Below are 14,161 nucleotides of genomic sequence, written 5' to 3' on the forward strand. Positions count from 1 at the left end.
TCCAGGGCTCTCCCAGCTGGAAGGCTCAGGCACTAGCCTGGTATCAGGGCTTGGGGCCGGAGATGGGCCTGGCTGCTCTTTCCTTATCAGAGGCAGAATTTCCTCCTCAAAGTCAGACTACTGCTCAGGGCTGGGGTTGTGACACAGCAGATCTGTGACTGGGTCTTTTAATATACTTTAATTAAAAGCAGCTGTGTGGGTGGTGGGGTGGGGGGCGAGAAGGAGTTTGATCTAGATTAGGAGAAACTCAGTGCTGGGAAGGAGTGGGGAATGGAGCATTTTCCCTCTGCCATTGCCCTGACTTAAAAGGTTCTCACCACCCTAAAGCTGCTATTGGCACAGCAAAGTCACTATAGAATTAACTTTACTCGTATGTGTCTCTGTGTAGTGGTCATTTTACTTTTTAACCCCATGAAGCATGATTTGAGATGTTCCACATCTTGCACTGCTGCATCACACTGACGGGTACTGCCTAAACTGTGCACCAACCCCAACACGCACTATCCACATGAGAGTATGGCTTTCATACAGGCCATCAATTGCTGGGATATAGATGGTGTGTGAAGGTGTAGAACCTATTCTAATGTGATGTTCCCTGCACAATACTGATTTGGTTAAATGCACTGTGCACATGCATTTAAAGTAGCCCTGGTTTCTGCAAGAAGAGCTCAATCTTGTATCTCACCACATGGGGGTGCTTTTGGAGTACATTTGCATGTTAAAACTGCAGGTAAAGCTCACCTTGGGCTGACTTCACTGTTTCAACAATTAATATGAGCATCCATGCTAAATGTGAAAGACTCTTCTGTCAGAAAGATGGTGCTGGCTTCATTTGTCTTCTCCTTTGATTTTCCTGATGCCAAAGAGCAGCTGACACAGCAGGTTTGCAATATGTTTAATATCTTATGTCCAAGGTTTGTTGCAGATATAAAGCATAGGGTCCTTAGACATGATGCATTGCCTATCTATCAATAATGCTGTGGTCTATTATGTCAGTCTGTGAGAACATTTCATCCTTGACAGAGGTCACTATCAGCTGTCTATGAGAAAGTCTCCAGCATATGCAGGACATCTGCAAAGTGCCATCTTATTTCTCTATGCATTTTCAAAAGTGCAATGAACAGATTCCAGTAATTACTAGAACATAGAGAAAATTTTCAAAATATTTTGACAGTTATCCTCTGTTTTTTGTTGTCCTCTGTTGTCCTCTGTTTTTCAGGACTGCCCATCAAACTATCCATGTTCATCTGCATTTTGACTAGTCTAGTGGTTCCCAAGATGGGGTCCTCCAGAAGTTGCTGCACTACAACTCCCATCAACCCCAACTACAATTTATTGTAGCAGGGGATGATAGGAGTTGTAGTTCAGGAACATCTGGAAGACCGCAGCTTGGAAATCACTGGATTAGTGTTTCTGACATGGTCCAGATGGAATTGCACACCAGAAAATGATCCCTCCTTTAAAATATATGGGGTGTGTGTGTATTTGGGAGGAGTCCTTCATAAGTCTGAAGAATAGGTATCCCAGTGAATACCAGATGCAGTGAACAAACAGGGAATGCCTATCTCCACCCACTCCTGCTAGTGACATTCCAGAGGCATATAAGTGACACAGACTGAAAGAGAATGTTAGACTAGGCAAACTAGCAGGGAAATCCTGGCTTCTTCTCATTTTGAGGGTGGCAGGAATTATAAAAGTGCAAAGCACAACATATTACTTCAGTAAATTGTTACCTTTTGCCACATGCCATACCTTTTGTTTAAAATATGATTGGTTGATGAGATTTATATGTTGAATTTTTATTGTCCTATCATATGGTAGTGCTATACATCAAATAGAGAAGTTTTTCATGCCTCCTTGGGAAGTGTACTTTGCAAGGAGTTTGCAAACAACAACAAAACAGAGCTGCAGAGAAGAATGAGTTATGCACTCCAGCACAGACCTCCAAACTAAGAAAGCTGAATTCTGCAAGTCCATTGCAACCAGAATAAATTTAGTATACAAGTTGAAGCAGAGTCTGATCAACACCATGTTGGAAACCAATGTGTCTCCACACCAGAGGGCTTCAAATGAGTAATCTAGAGCAATAATTCCCCCAACTTTGAGACAGGGCACATTAGTGTGGTATGGGGAAGGACTGAAAGGTATTTGGAAAAAATTAGACCTCTATATTGGATGAGTGTGCTACTGAGCGATTCTGTACTTACTGGATCAGGAAGGTCTCATGAAGCTCCAATGCCTTTTCTCTCAGAGAGTGTGTGAATAGTGTTATCAGTCCAAGGGAGGGAATAAAGTTGTACTGAGATCCCCAACTCAGCTATGGTGTACAGCTGACAGGTATGGCAGAATTCTAGGAAAATCACCACTGCTTGGGAAATTGAAAGTAAGGCATAATAGGCAGTATTAAGTGGGCTATTTCACCATTTCAAAGAAGTTGTCTTCTGAAATCTTATAAACAATATCACACATCTTTTTCTTTTCTTTTTTGGGTCTATATTTTGGCAAATTTTATAACAACACAATGACCATAACTGACAGTAGTCAGATACCATTAGGTGCTAGCATTCATAACAATTTTTATGTATTCTCACCCAAGTATCATTCTCCACTTGTTACTGTTCATGTAAGAATAAAGTGAGCCTCCAGGTTTAATCTAGAGCGAAAAATCCTGTGCTCTGGTATCAAATGTTTGTAAAATACTGGGCTGGTTCAAGTTAACATGATCACCCAAGGATGTGCCAATGCATTCTTGGCACATGCTTTGCTCACATCTAAAGGGTGATAATCTGAATTGCCCCTCTACATGTGCTGAAAAACCTTGTTTAAGCAGGATTTGCAGCACGTGTAGAGGGATAATTTGGATGATTACCCCTTATATGTTAGTAGAGAATGTGCCAAAAACACATCAGCAGATCCTTGAGTGATGTCAGAGCAGGCATGGCTCCAACAGTATCCCCTGTAGGAAGCTAATGGGGTCTGTGTTAATCTGAACCAGCCCACTGTGCTAAAGGAAAATGCTGTAAAGAAAATGAAACATGTTATTACAAGACAAACAGAAATGTCCCTCCTGATCATGACAATTAGTACAGCAACAACTGGGCCATTAAACATTCCACAGAGAAGGATTTCATATGTGATGTGCTTTCCACAACTTGAAGTATTCTAGTATTACAGTAGCTGTTTGTATTAGCCTGTTTCTTGGATTACAATGGCTTCCTTAGAATCCTGCATGAAGAGAGTAATAGTTTCTCTTCAGCACTGTCAGGACAAGACGATTAATACCTCATAATTCTCACTGGAATGCATGGATCAAATTCTCATTTGGAATACATGCATCTCCATACAAGATGACTTGCCTGCTTTTTCTCACAGCCATGCATTTAAACCACCTTGGTAAAGGAAACAAACTGGGAAATAAGGCATTAAAAAAAAAAGAATGGCATCAGGGGTTGATGCACCAGGTCAGACATCAGAACAGGCACCAAAGGAGGGTCCACACTGATAATATGCCCCACCTGGCCAGGCCCTGAAGCTTCCCGCTTTCAGTGGTAGTGGTAGTCAACCAAGAGACTTACAACAACCTCTGCATACAGCACCCATTTACAAATGAGAGCATCTTCCAGGGTCCTGAATCATCATGGGAGCTTGGGTGGGGGGGAGGGGGCTCCCACTGACTGTCAGGGAAGGTGGAAGAAGGAGGCACCGCTATGCAAGTTTCTTGGTCAAGAGGCTTGTGTAGAAGCTCCTTATCCCACTCTACCCACTGGCCAATGAACTTTCTTCCAAAGGCTTCTGTGAGGATGCAGAGGCCGTTGGGGGAAAGCCTTAGGGTTTGTGGGGAGGAAGGTTCCTCCACTGAGGGATTCGGCAGGAGTGGCAGCTTCTCTTTCTCCCAACCTCCAAACTCCCTGGTGAATGGAGCAAGATGTGGTGCTGGCACTTCTTCCTCTTATCCTTTGAAGGAAAGAGGGAGAGCAGTTCCCACCTGCTACCACCAAAGCATCCCCCATTTGTTAGTGGAGGCTGGGATGAGCTATCACTCTCCTCTCATTGCTGCCCTATGTCTCTTGCACATTGGCTGCCTTGGGGTGGGTGTGAAGGCCCAACCCATTGCACCATTCGGGGTGAGAGCCCAATGCTCCTTGAAGGCCTTTGCCTGCTCACAATTTTAAGAGGTTTTGTTTGTTTATGCTAGAGGGTTGTTTTAAAAATGTATACATTTAATAATACAGTTAAAATGTATATTTATGCATATGGTCTAAAGATTGGATAGCTGATGGATAGCTAAAATATGTTGAAGTGTTGAGAGTCACTTATTAAATTATACCTGTGTCATAAAAGTTTTGCCTCCACATCTTTTTATTTACAAGAAAAAACTTCAAAACAAAATATCAAGTGAGCTGATAATACCTACAGAAATTAATAATGAAATTTCAGGAATGGGACTTCATTAAACTAAACATGTTCGAAGACCAAACAATCACTGCCTTTCAAAAAATATTTATTTTGTGTTGCTTTATGCATTTTTTCTATAATAATTTCATAAGAAGCAGCTATCATCAGCTGTATGCAGGCCTCCTTTGATGGATTGGTTTGATGGAGATCAAACTGATCCATCAAAGGAGGCCTGCACACAGCTCATGATAGAATCATAGAAGTTTAGAGCTGGAAGTTTTCTTGAAGGTCTTGTTAAAGTAGCCCTGAGAAATAGTTATCGAGCATTAACAGGATTTTAGATGCAAGTGGGCATCTTGATCTGGATGGGAAGAGAGCTGGTCTTGTGGTAGCAAGCATGACTTGTCCCCTTAAGCTAAGCAGGGTCTGCCATGGTTGCATACGAAAGGGAGACTAGAAGTGTGAGGACTGTGAGATATTCCTCTTACGGGATGGAGCCACTCTGGGAACAGCATCTAGGTTCCAAGTTACCTCTCTGGCTTCTCCAAGTTAGGGCTGAGAGAGGTTCCTGCCTGCAACCTTGGAGAACCCGCTGCCAGTCTGTGTAGACAACACCAAGCAAGATGGACCTATGTTCTTCTGACTCAGTATATGGCAGCTTCCTATGTTCCTATGCCCTATGTACTTATGGGCAGGGGCAGAGCTATAATTGGGCTGGCAGGTCCAAAGGATCCAAGCTGCCCAGTGTCTGAGAGCCACCCAGTTGCCCAGGAGCTGCCTTGCTCCCCTCCCCTCCCCCCTCTGGCTGGCCAAGGCTTCCCCCATTGCCACTGCTGCTGCCTGCATGCACTCTCCTTTCCAGTGTACTCTTGGCTGATGGAAGGAGGATGGGCCTGAGAGCCTGAGAGCCAGGTGGCAGGAGGCAGCCAGCGGTTGGCCAGTGTTGGCCAGCCAATGGGGCTGGCAAGTGAGTGATGAGCGAGTGGGACTGGCCAGCGAGTGGCAGTGTTAGCCAGCCAATGGGGAGAAGGCAAGCATGGGGGGAATGGAGTTGTGTGCACTCACACATGCACCACCATAGGAGGCACCACTGTGAGCAGGGAGGCAGCCCGTGTTTGCTATGTGAACACAGGCCCCCTCTCCCCTTGCTACACTCCAGCTTGTGGATGCACATTACAAGCCTCATCTCATCACCATTGCACTTTGTGAATGTCCATGATGGATTCACCTAGTCTTCACTGCCACCAAAATGATCATCTACAAGGATCTCTTTAAACACTGAAAGTTCATTTCTCAGTGGCTGGTTTTGGCACTGGGCAAGGGAAAGAACTACAAGAAATGTGACATACATAAAAATGTGACATTAAAAAATACATAGACATAAAAGGTATAGCTTTTATTTCTACAAATCAGAACAGAACCTTCCTTTCCTTTCCCCTTAATTGCTGAATAATATAAATAATAATATAAATGATGTTCCAGGTGCCTTCCTGTTAGGTTTTTAAGACTGTGGCTTCCACTCAGAGGATCCAGTCACTCCCTTGGTTGAACCCAACTGCCAATTTCCCCTTTATTCAGAATTATCTCCTCACAACTTCAACCATTAGTTCTGTCAACCAGCTTCGTTTCTCTCCATTCTGACAGCAGGAAACTAGACTGTAACGTCTTATACTGATGCTGTATCTGCAGGGTCTCAGGTACTCACCTCAGAAAGCTCCTACTAGTGTTGCCCTGGGAATTATTTCTACCCATGCCTTCAACACTTTTATGGGCTTTCCTCTTGGTGACCTCAGCAGTGTCCCCCTCCTCTTTCAGGATTTCTTCCCATCCTCAGTTCACCAGCTCTTCCTGTCTATCCTCAGGCAGCTGTAAGAAAAACTCCAACTGAACTCCACCTTTTCCATCTGTCACTTCTTTCTCTCCCATCAACAATGACCCCATGAGCCCAGTTAAGTCACACCCTCTATTAATTTGCCTAGCAACAGGCACTAGGTTAGGCTCCACATTAATAAAATAGCAGTGCAAGCATGAATACCTCCGTATCCCCAACTAAAATGAACAGATTATCCACAATATGTCGAATGCATTTGTGGGTGCACATCCCTCTGTAGTGCCACTAGTTATATATAACAATGTAGAGTTAGTGCTGGACCAGGGTCCATGTATCTTGTGGTCAAAGAACATTGAAAATGCTCTGTATAAGTCAACTTGCTGGCTGACATCTTATTAATGAAGCACCGGTGCAATGGAAGAAGCAGTGGTGAAGCACCAGTCCTTCTGAAAACATCCACATTACAGCTGTTCCAGACTACAGCAGCATCACTTGTGTGAGGAGGGGGGATGTCAATGACCTCCCCTTCCCCCAGACCCCTGTGTCACCCAAAAATATGTCCCCAAGGGCTGGGTGACTCTCAGGGACATATTTTTGAGTGGCACAGAGAGCTTCCTGTTGAAGTGGGAGATCACTGAAATTTGTCCCCCACCATTGAGCCAACAGTGGAGCTGAGTGAGTTGAACTTTTCAGAAGCACCAACCAGTGCTTCTCCCATTGCACCAGTGCGTCATTGGTCAGCTGCTGATTACTTCCACTGGAAGGCTTCTGAAAACCAAGTGATCCACATTTTGTCATTCCTTACAAAGTGCATAATAGTATACAAATAGACAGAAAGATATAGTCTTCACTGTCAAGAAATAATTGCTCATTGTTCAAAATGAAATTAAATCAATGAAGACATGCTATGATCCACTGAGTTCTGCTTCTTGTAGCAGGGCTGCTTAGCACAGTAGAGTGCATTCCTGCTTTTGTGCACAGACACAAACAATGTTTCAAAAGACATCCATCTCTATGGAAACAGTGCTACTGTTTGATTTCAAATGAGAAATGATTGTTCACATAATCTAATGATCTGATTTTGGTGTTGGCGAAGCAGGCTTTGGATTTCCCCAAAGATTCTAAGGGATTTCTTTGCAAGTGTTCCATCAGGCTGATATGCTAATAGCACTGAAATGGATCCTGCTCGCCCATACGACGTTCCCATACCTAACTGCAGAAATTTTGTCTATGGATCAAATAGCAGAAATCATGAACTGCACCCTACCTTAATTAAAGAAAGTTAGAATTTACATAGTACAAACTTAGGAAGCTTGGAATCCGGCTGACTATCTATAGGGATGCCTGGCTGTCTATAATAGATCAGAGATATCATATAAATCTGCCAGGTAAAATGTTATTTTGCTGATGTGGATGATTCTCCCTAATCTTCTGATTTTATCATACTAAGTTCAGTGAGCTAAAAAAAAAAGTTGGTGACTGGATGCACAAGCATCCAGCATGGTGAAGAGTGGGAAAGAAGACTGTGCTACAGAAACAATACATATCTTGGGCAAAGATAATACATATCTTGGTCCTCAGAAGGAGGAATGTAGCATTACATGCAAGTAGAATATACTTTGCCACTGTTAAGGTCTGCAGAAATTTGTCAGATCCATAAGAAGTATGAGGAAAACTCAAACATGCATTATGTATTAATCAAGGTGTGAATTGGGCAATGATTTATGAACCTCAGAAGATTCAGCTGCTAGAGTATCAGTTTTCTGTAGCTGCTTGTTCAGAAATCTTTCTAATTAGTCCATCAGAAACGTCGTCTTTAGAAAACTTAGCAATGAAGACAAGGATATAAATTATAGCTGTCATATTTTTAAATAAATGAACCATCAAGAGTTTAACCTCCCTGAAAATTATTTGATACTGAGGTAATAGGTGTGCATTGTGCTATTAGAAAAAAGTTCTGGAGAGCTAATGGCCTTCCAATAATGTATATTATGAAATTTCAGTTTTGATTATCTTCAGAGATGTCCTAATAGGCCAATTGTAATGAAAATCTAATCTTTTTTTTTTTTTAAATCAGTCTCTCATTGAAATTTGTATTCCTGAATTATATAATATAGCAGAGAGGGGAATTATTAACAGTTATATTTATATATTCCATATTTCAGAATATATGTGCCCTAGGTCAGGGCCTTTGGAGAGGGGGAGGGGACAGTTACCCTGGCAGCCCTCCAAAGAATGGTTCAGTATTTGAAATGCTCAGATCGATCCTTTTTATGACTGCTTACTTATAAACACAAAGTAATCTTATATAGAGTTAACTAAGAGTTTATTGAGAAATAACTCCATTTTCTCCTTCTCCTTTCCCTCCCCTTTCTGACTGTCCACCGCCCCACACTCTCTACAGGATCCCCACTGGGACAAACGCCCACACAACAAAACACAAAAGATAACTAGACAGAATACAACAATCCTTTTCATTCAAGGCAGTAAAATTGTAACATTGAAATATAACCCCAGGATCAAGAATTAGTTCAATATTTTGGGTTATTGCATTGACACAGGATGCAGTGCACATACTGTGCAATGTATGCACATACAACTGTGCATACATACACATACACAGCAAAACATAATGCTTGCACAGATGCCCAAAAGCACACTTGTGCACGTGCAAAAATAGCAATAGCACTAGCAATAGCACTTACATTTATATACCGCTCTATAGCTGGAAGCTCTCTAAGTGGTTTACAATGATTTAGCATATTGCCCCCCAACATTCTGGGTACTCATTTTACCGACCTCGGAAGGATGGAAGGCTGAGTCAACCTTGAGCCCCTGGTCAGGATCGAACTTGTAACCTTCTGGTTACAGGGCGGCAGTGTTTTACCACTGCGCCACCAGGGGCTCCTCTGGTGCAAACGGAGTTGTGTAACAGTACACCCATAATCTCAGTTTGCGCAGTTTTTGTGTTTGTGCAACAACACTCTTGTGCAACTGCACAAATGTTGGTTCACTGCATCCATAACATTGTGCAGTATGTGAACTACAGAAATGAAAGCAGGAGCGGGGCTCAAATGAATATTCTGTCCCTGGGCCTCTCAGAATCTTCAAAAGGCCCTGATGATGGTGGCTTTTCAGTAGCCCAAATTATGTGATTCTCTTCTTAGAAGTGTTTGCCTTGCACCATCCGTTATCTTTTAGGTGCCAAGTGAAATCTATCCTGTTTCTTATGCCTTGAATAAAATTTGAGGGCCTTTAATTGATTTTTGCTGGTTTTATCTCTGACTCAGCTGGCTCATTTTATTTTGGTAGTTTACCAATGTTAGCAGGCCCGTAGCTAGGGGAGAGTAGGCTCATGTTCACCCCTCTCCCCAGCAGCCCCTCATGTGTGCCTGCCACACCCCCTTCATGTGATGTCACATGCAGGGGGTGTGGCCAGCACTTGGGAGGACCTTGTGTGGCCCTCTGGATCTTACTTCACAGCCAGCTTTGTTCTCTCAACACCCAGCTGACAATGAAGATGGCTGTGAATGAGTCCAGCTGGGGGGAGGGGAGAGGGGCAAGCCAGGCAGTTTCCAGGAGCGGGGCAGCTTGCGTTCTTTGAACCTGTCCAACCAATTATAGCTTCACTCCTATATCACCAAAGGTTCATTGCTCCTTTATGGTTTTATTACTCTAGTAAGTCATGTTCATGGTAAAAGTGGGATATGAATCCTATTGATGAATAAATTAAAAAAAAAGAAGCAATTTACTGTGAGGGATGTTAGCTGCTAAGATAGATAGATAGATAGAGATAAAAAGTAAAAAGCCCCCTTATGAATATGAATATGATGGATATTTATATACTGCTTTTCAACAAAAGTTCCCAAAAGCGGTTTACATAGATATAAATAAATAAATAAAATGGCTCCCTGTCTTGAAAGAGCTCACAGTCTAAAAAAGAAACATAAGATAGACACCAGCAACAGCCACTGTGGGGATGCTGTGCTGGGGATGGATAGGGCCAGTTGCTCTCCCGCTGCTAAATAAAGAGAATTGCCACTTTTAAAAGGCGCCTCTGCTCTGTTAGCAGGGGACCCTTAGGCTCAAAGGTTTGATTTCTTGGCTATTCTGATCCTGACCAAAGGAAACTTAGTACACCAATACATGGAGTCCATGCATGGAAACATGCTTCTAAATATGGATCCTCTGTGGTGGATCAGACCCCACATGTACAGAAGGCTGTTGCTTGCCTTGTGGTTCACCATGCTAGTTCAGGTCCTAGGAATGCAGCCTCTGACAAATGGTTGGCATACTCAGCTCTGACAGCGCCAATCATCTGTTTGGGACTAGCGGGGTTGAATCCAAGCTCCTTTTCCCTGCCTCAACCCCTCTCCCCTAGATTATTGACATTTATTAAACATGACCAGTGACCTTTGATTTAGTAGCTCAGCACATCAGGGTGAACTGGGGAAATTTATGAACTTGATACTAGTGCTGGACAGTGTTCTCTCTAATAGGGATTCCCAGATGATGTTGACTACAGATCCCAGAATCCCTAGCTGCAATGGCTTTTGCTTGGGGATTGTGGGAGTTGTAGTCAACAACATCTGGGAATCCCTGTTAGAGGGAACACTGGTGCTGGATAATAGTAGCAATGCAGCCTTGTAACTGATGAGTGCAAGAAGTGCAAGGAAACAGGAAAGACCAAGTGAAATTGCATTCTGATGTAATATGTATCATGCATATTTTGCCTTGGGAAATCTACCATGGAGGAAAATTGTCCAGTTGGAACTGACCCTGGTTCCACACAGTTTGGAATATTTTTCCAGTGCTCCACTTTTATACAGCATGGCTTTGACACCAAGAGTTATCCCACAGTTGTACAGATCAAGCAGTTCACAACTGTATGAACAGCCTATACTTTGCCCTGAAAATCAGTTCCAACTTAAGACCTAGAAGAAAAACTTCTCTTTAGTCATTTGTCACATTTTTGCCAGCACCAATTGCTGACAAACTACAAGGTGTCCGCAGATCACTAGTTGTTCTTGCTGTTCTGCTTGCATAAGCTAGCATAATAACTTAACAACAACAACAACAATAATAATAAGTTGCATAATATTAAGTTTCATAACTCTCAAAAAGAACTTATTTGCTTGGAGAGAAGACAGCAGAAAGGAAGAAGAGCAAGAGGAACTGCCTCTTTGGCGGGCCGCTACAGACCTCCACCAGAGCTTCCTAGAAACATAAGAACAGCCCTGATGGATCAGGCCCAAGGCCCATCTAGTCCAGCCTCCTGTTTCACACAGTGGCCCACCAGATGCCTCTGAGAAGCCCACAGGCAGGAGTTGAGGGCATCCCCTCTCTCCTGCTGTTACTCCCCTGCAACTGGTACTCAGAGGCATCCTGCCTTTGAGGCTGGAGGTGGCCTATAGCAACCTCCTTTGGCTCTGTCATCTTCAGTGGCCTTCTATTCACTTAATGGGTGGATCCTATGTGGGTTTGGTGGAAAGGTTAAAAAAAATTGCCTGCTTGCCCATTTCTTTTGTGGATTCAGTGGTAGGTAGCACCTATCATGCACTACCTCCCAGACCACTTTGGTGTCCCTATGACCTAGCCATGAGGAACAATAGGGTGATTTGAGTTCTCCTTTGTTTTATAGCTGAATCACTCAAATTGATTCATCGAAACAGCCAGCAATGGATGCCCTTTTGATGAATCAACAAATCTATTTGAGCATTTTGCAATTCGATTTGAGCTCGATTTGAATAGCAAAATCCAATTTGTACCCACCTCTTCTATGGAATCTGTCTATCTACTTGGGGGGTGGGTGAGTTGAAGACAGGAGTGCACTGGCTAGTCACAACCTCTGGGTTAGGGATGTACACAAACTGAGGTTCGTGCACAGGTTTGGTGCCGCTCGGGGCAGGGGAGTGGCGAGCAGAGAGCGGGACCTTTAAAAAGGAGTAGCGCAGGTCCTTACCTGCTCTCCACTGCCCAATGCAGTTTCCTGCTGCTATGGTGCTCCCCACAAGAACCCATGTGCAGTGCCGGCATGCACATGCCATGCACTGTGAGGTGCATGCACCTTGGGACATAGGGACATAGGAAGCTGCCATATACTGAGTCAGACCATTGGTCTATCTAGCTCAGTATTGTCTACACAGACTGGAGTGGCTTCTTGCAGGCAAGAATCTCTCTTTCCTTCTGCTTTTCCCAGAGCGGCTCCTTCCCCTGAGGGGAATATCTTGCAGTGCTCACGTGTGGTCTCCCATTCAAATGCAAACAGGGTGGACCCTGCTTAGCTAAGGGGACAAGTCATGTTTGCTACCACAAGTCCAGCTCTCCTCACTCCTTGGTTCATGCACATCCCTACTCTGGGTGTCCAGTAATCAGGGGCGTATCTAGGGGTAGGGCAGGCAGGGCACGTGCCCTGGGCGCCACTTGAAGGGGGGTGCCATTTTGTAAAATTATTTTTTTAAAAAAAAAAATGGCTGCCAAAAACAAAATGGCCACCGTGCATGCTCAAATGGCCTCTGTGAGGCCCTAGGTCTTGCCAGGCCTTGCAGAGGCCATTTGAGCATGCGCAGTGGCCATTTTGTTTTCAGTGGCCATTTTTTTTAAAAAAAGATTTTTAAAAATGGCCACTGCACATGCTCAAATGGTCCCTGCGAGGCCCTAGAGGCCAGTGGGGGGAGGAGGAACCTTTGCAACCCCCCCAGCCTATAGGAAGCCCCCCGAAGGGGCTACAGGTAAAAAAATAATAATATATAATATAAGTCACTGTACACATATTCAGATTGGCACTATGTACAGAGAATCAGGGCTTGTGAATACTGAGCTGAAGCTTATGAGCTAGGATTGTATTCATTTGCTCTTACTTTGCTTCCTATGATAAGTGAGTTAAATGTGGTGTCTTAATAATATGGCTATTAATGGTGAGCTTGTCTTTGAATCAGTGTGAAATCCTTAATATTAAGGCCCACTGGGAGTTTCTTGCTCTCTTTCTCTCATTTCAACTGACTTTCTGAAAGACTAGAATATATTCCAAGCAGTGACACAGTTTACTCTGCATATCCTTTAATTATTTACAGAGTATCTGGGAAAAGTCAAATTCTCCATTTATTTTTAAAACTTATGTAATGGTGATGCTACAATACATAGTAGAGAATTAGACAGGCACTTCTGTTTAGTTTTCCAAGTACACCTCCACATAGTATTTGGGTATTTCATGAGCCCCAGCATACTGAAATTTGTAGTTTTCCAGCATTTTTTGGTCTGGCTAAGTCCACTGCTAAATAGTTCTTGAAATATTAAAAGATTAACGAGCTTGACTTGTATTTTTCAGCTGATATTATGGTAAAGTTATTTGAAAGCTGGGTGTCAGATGCTTGGACAGGGGGCGCAATTTCAGTGTTTGCCCTAGGCGCTATTTTCCCTAGATACGCCTCTGCCAGTAATTCAGTGTTCATCTAAAAAGGCAAGAGATACATGTATAAATGCATTCTTTGTATAACTTAGAAGAACCCTGGCTAGCCAGCAACAGGACCCCTGCTTAAAGACATGAGCTTATCTGCTAACACGCTTGCATGCAATGTAAATTATTACAGTAGCACTGCTTGCATAACTACTTGTTCTTAATAGCATCAGGGCTACCATACGAATCCGCAGCAGCTCTGGTGCAGTGTGCACCATTGCTGGTTCACTGTGCATCATATCAACCACATTTTTCCTCTCCTTTATAACTCAGAATGTGAACAACTTGTTTTGTTTTACGTCTCTGGGTATGTGTTCGTCTTTTGATGAGCAGTTTAGCCACACAAAAAGAAACTATGCCCCTTGTTTCCCTTGAAGTTCTATTTGTCTTGATTATTAACCTGAAGATGCTTAATCAATTTACAACTCATTAGCTAAAGTGTCACCCTCAAATTCTTAATGATAGTACAACTACTGCAG

Source organism: Hemicordylus capensis, chromosome 3 (assembly GCF_027244095.1).
Source record: "Hemicordylus capensis ecotype Gifberg chromosome 3, rHemCap1.1.pri, whole genome shotgun sequence".
Classification (NCBI taxonomy): Eukaryota; Metazoa; Chordata; class Lepidosauria; order Squamata; family Cordylidae; genus Hemicordylus; species Hemicordylus capensis.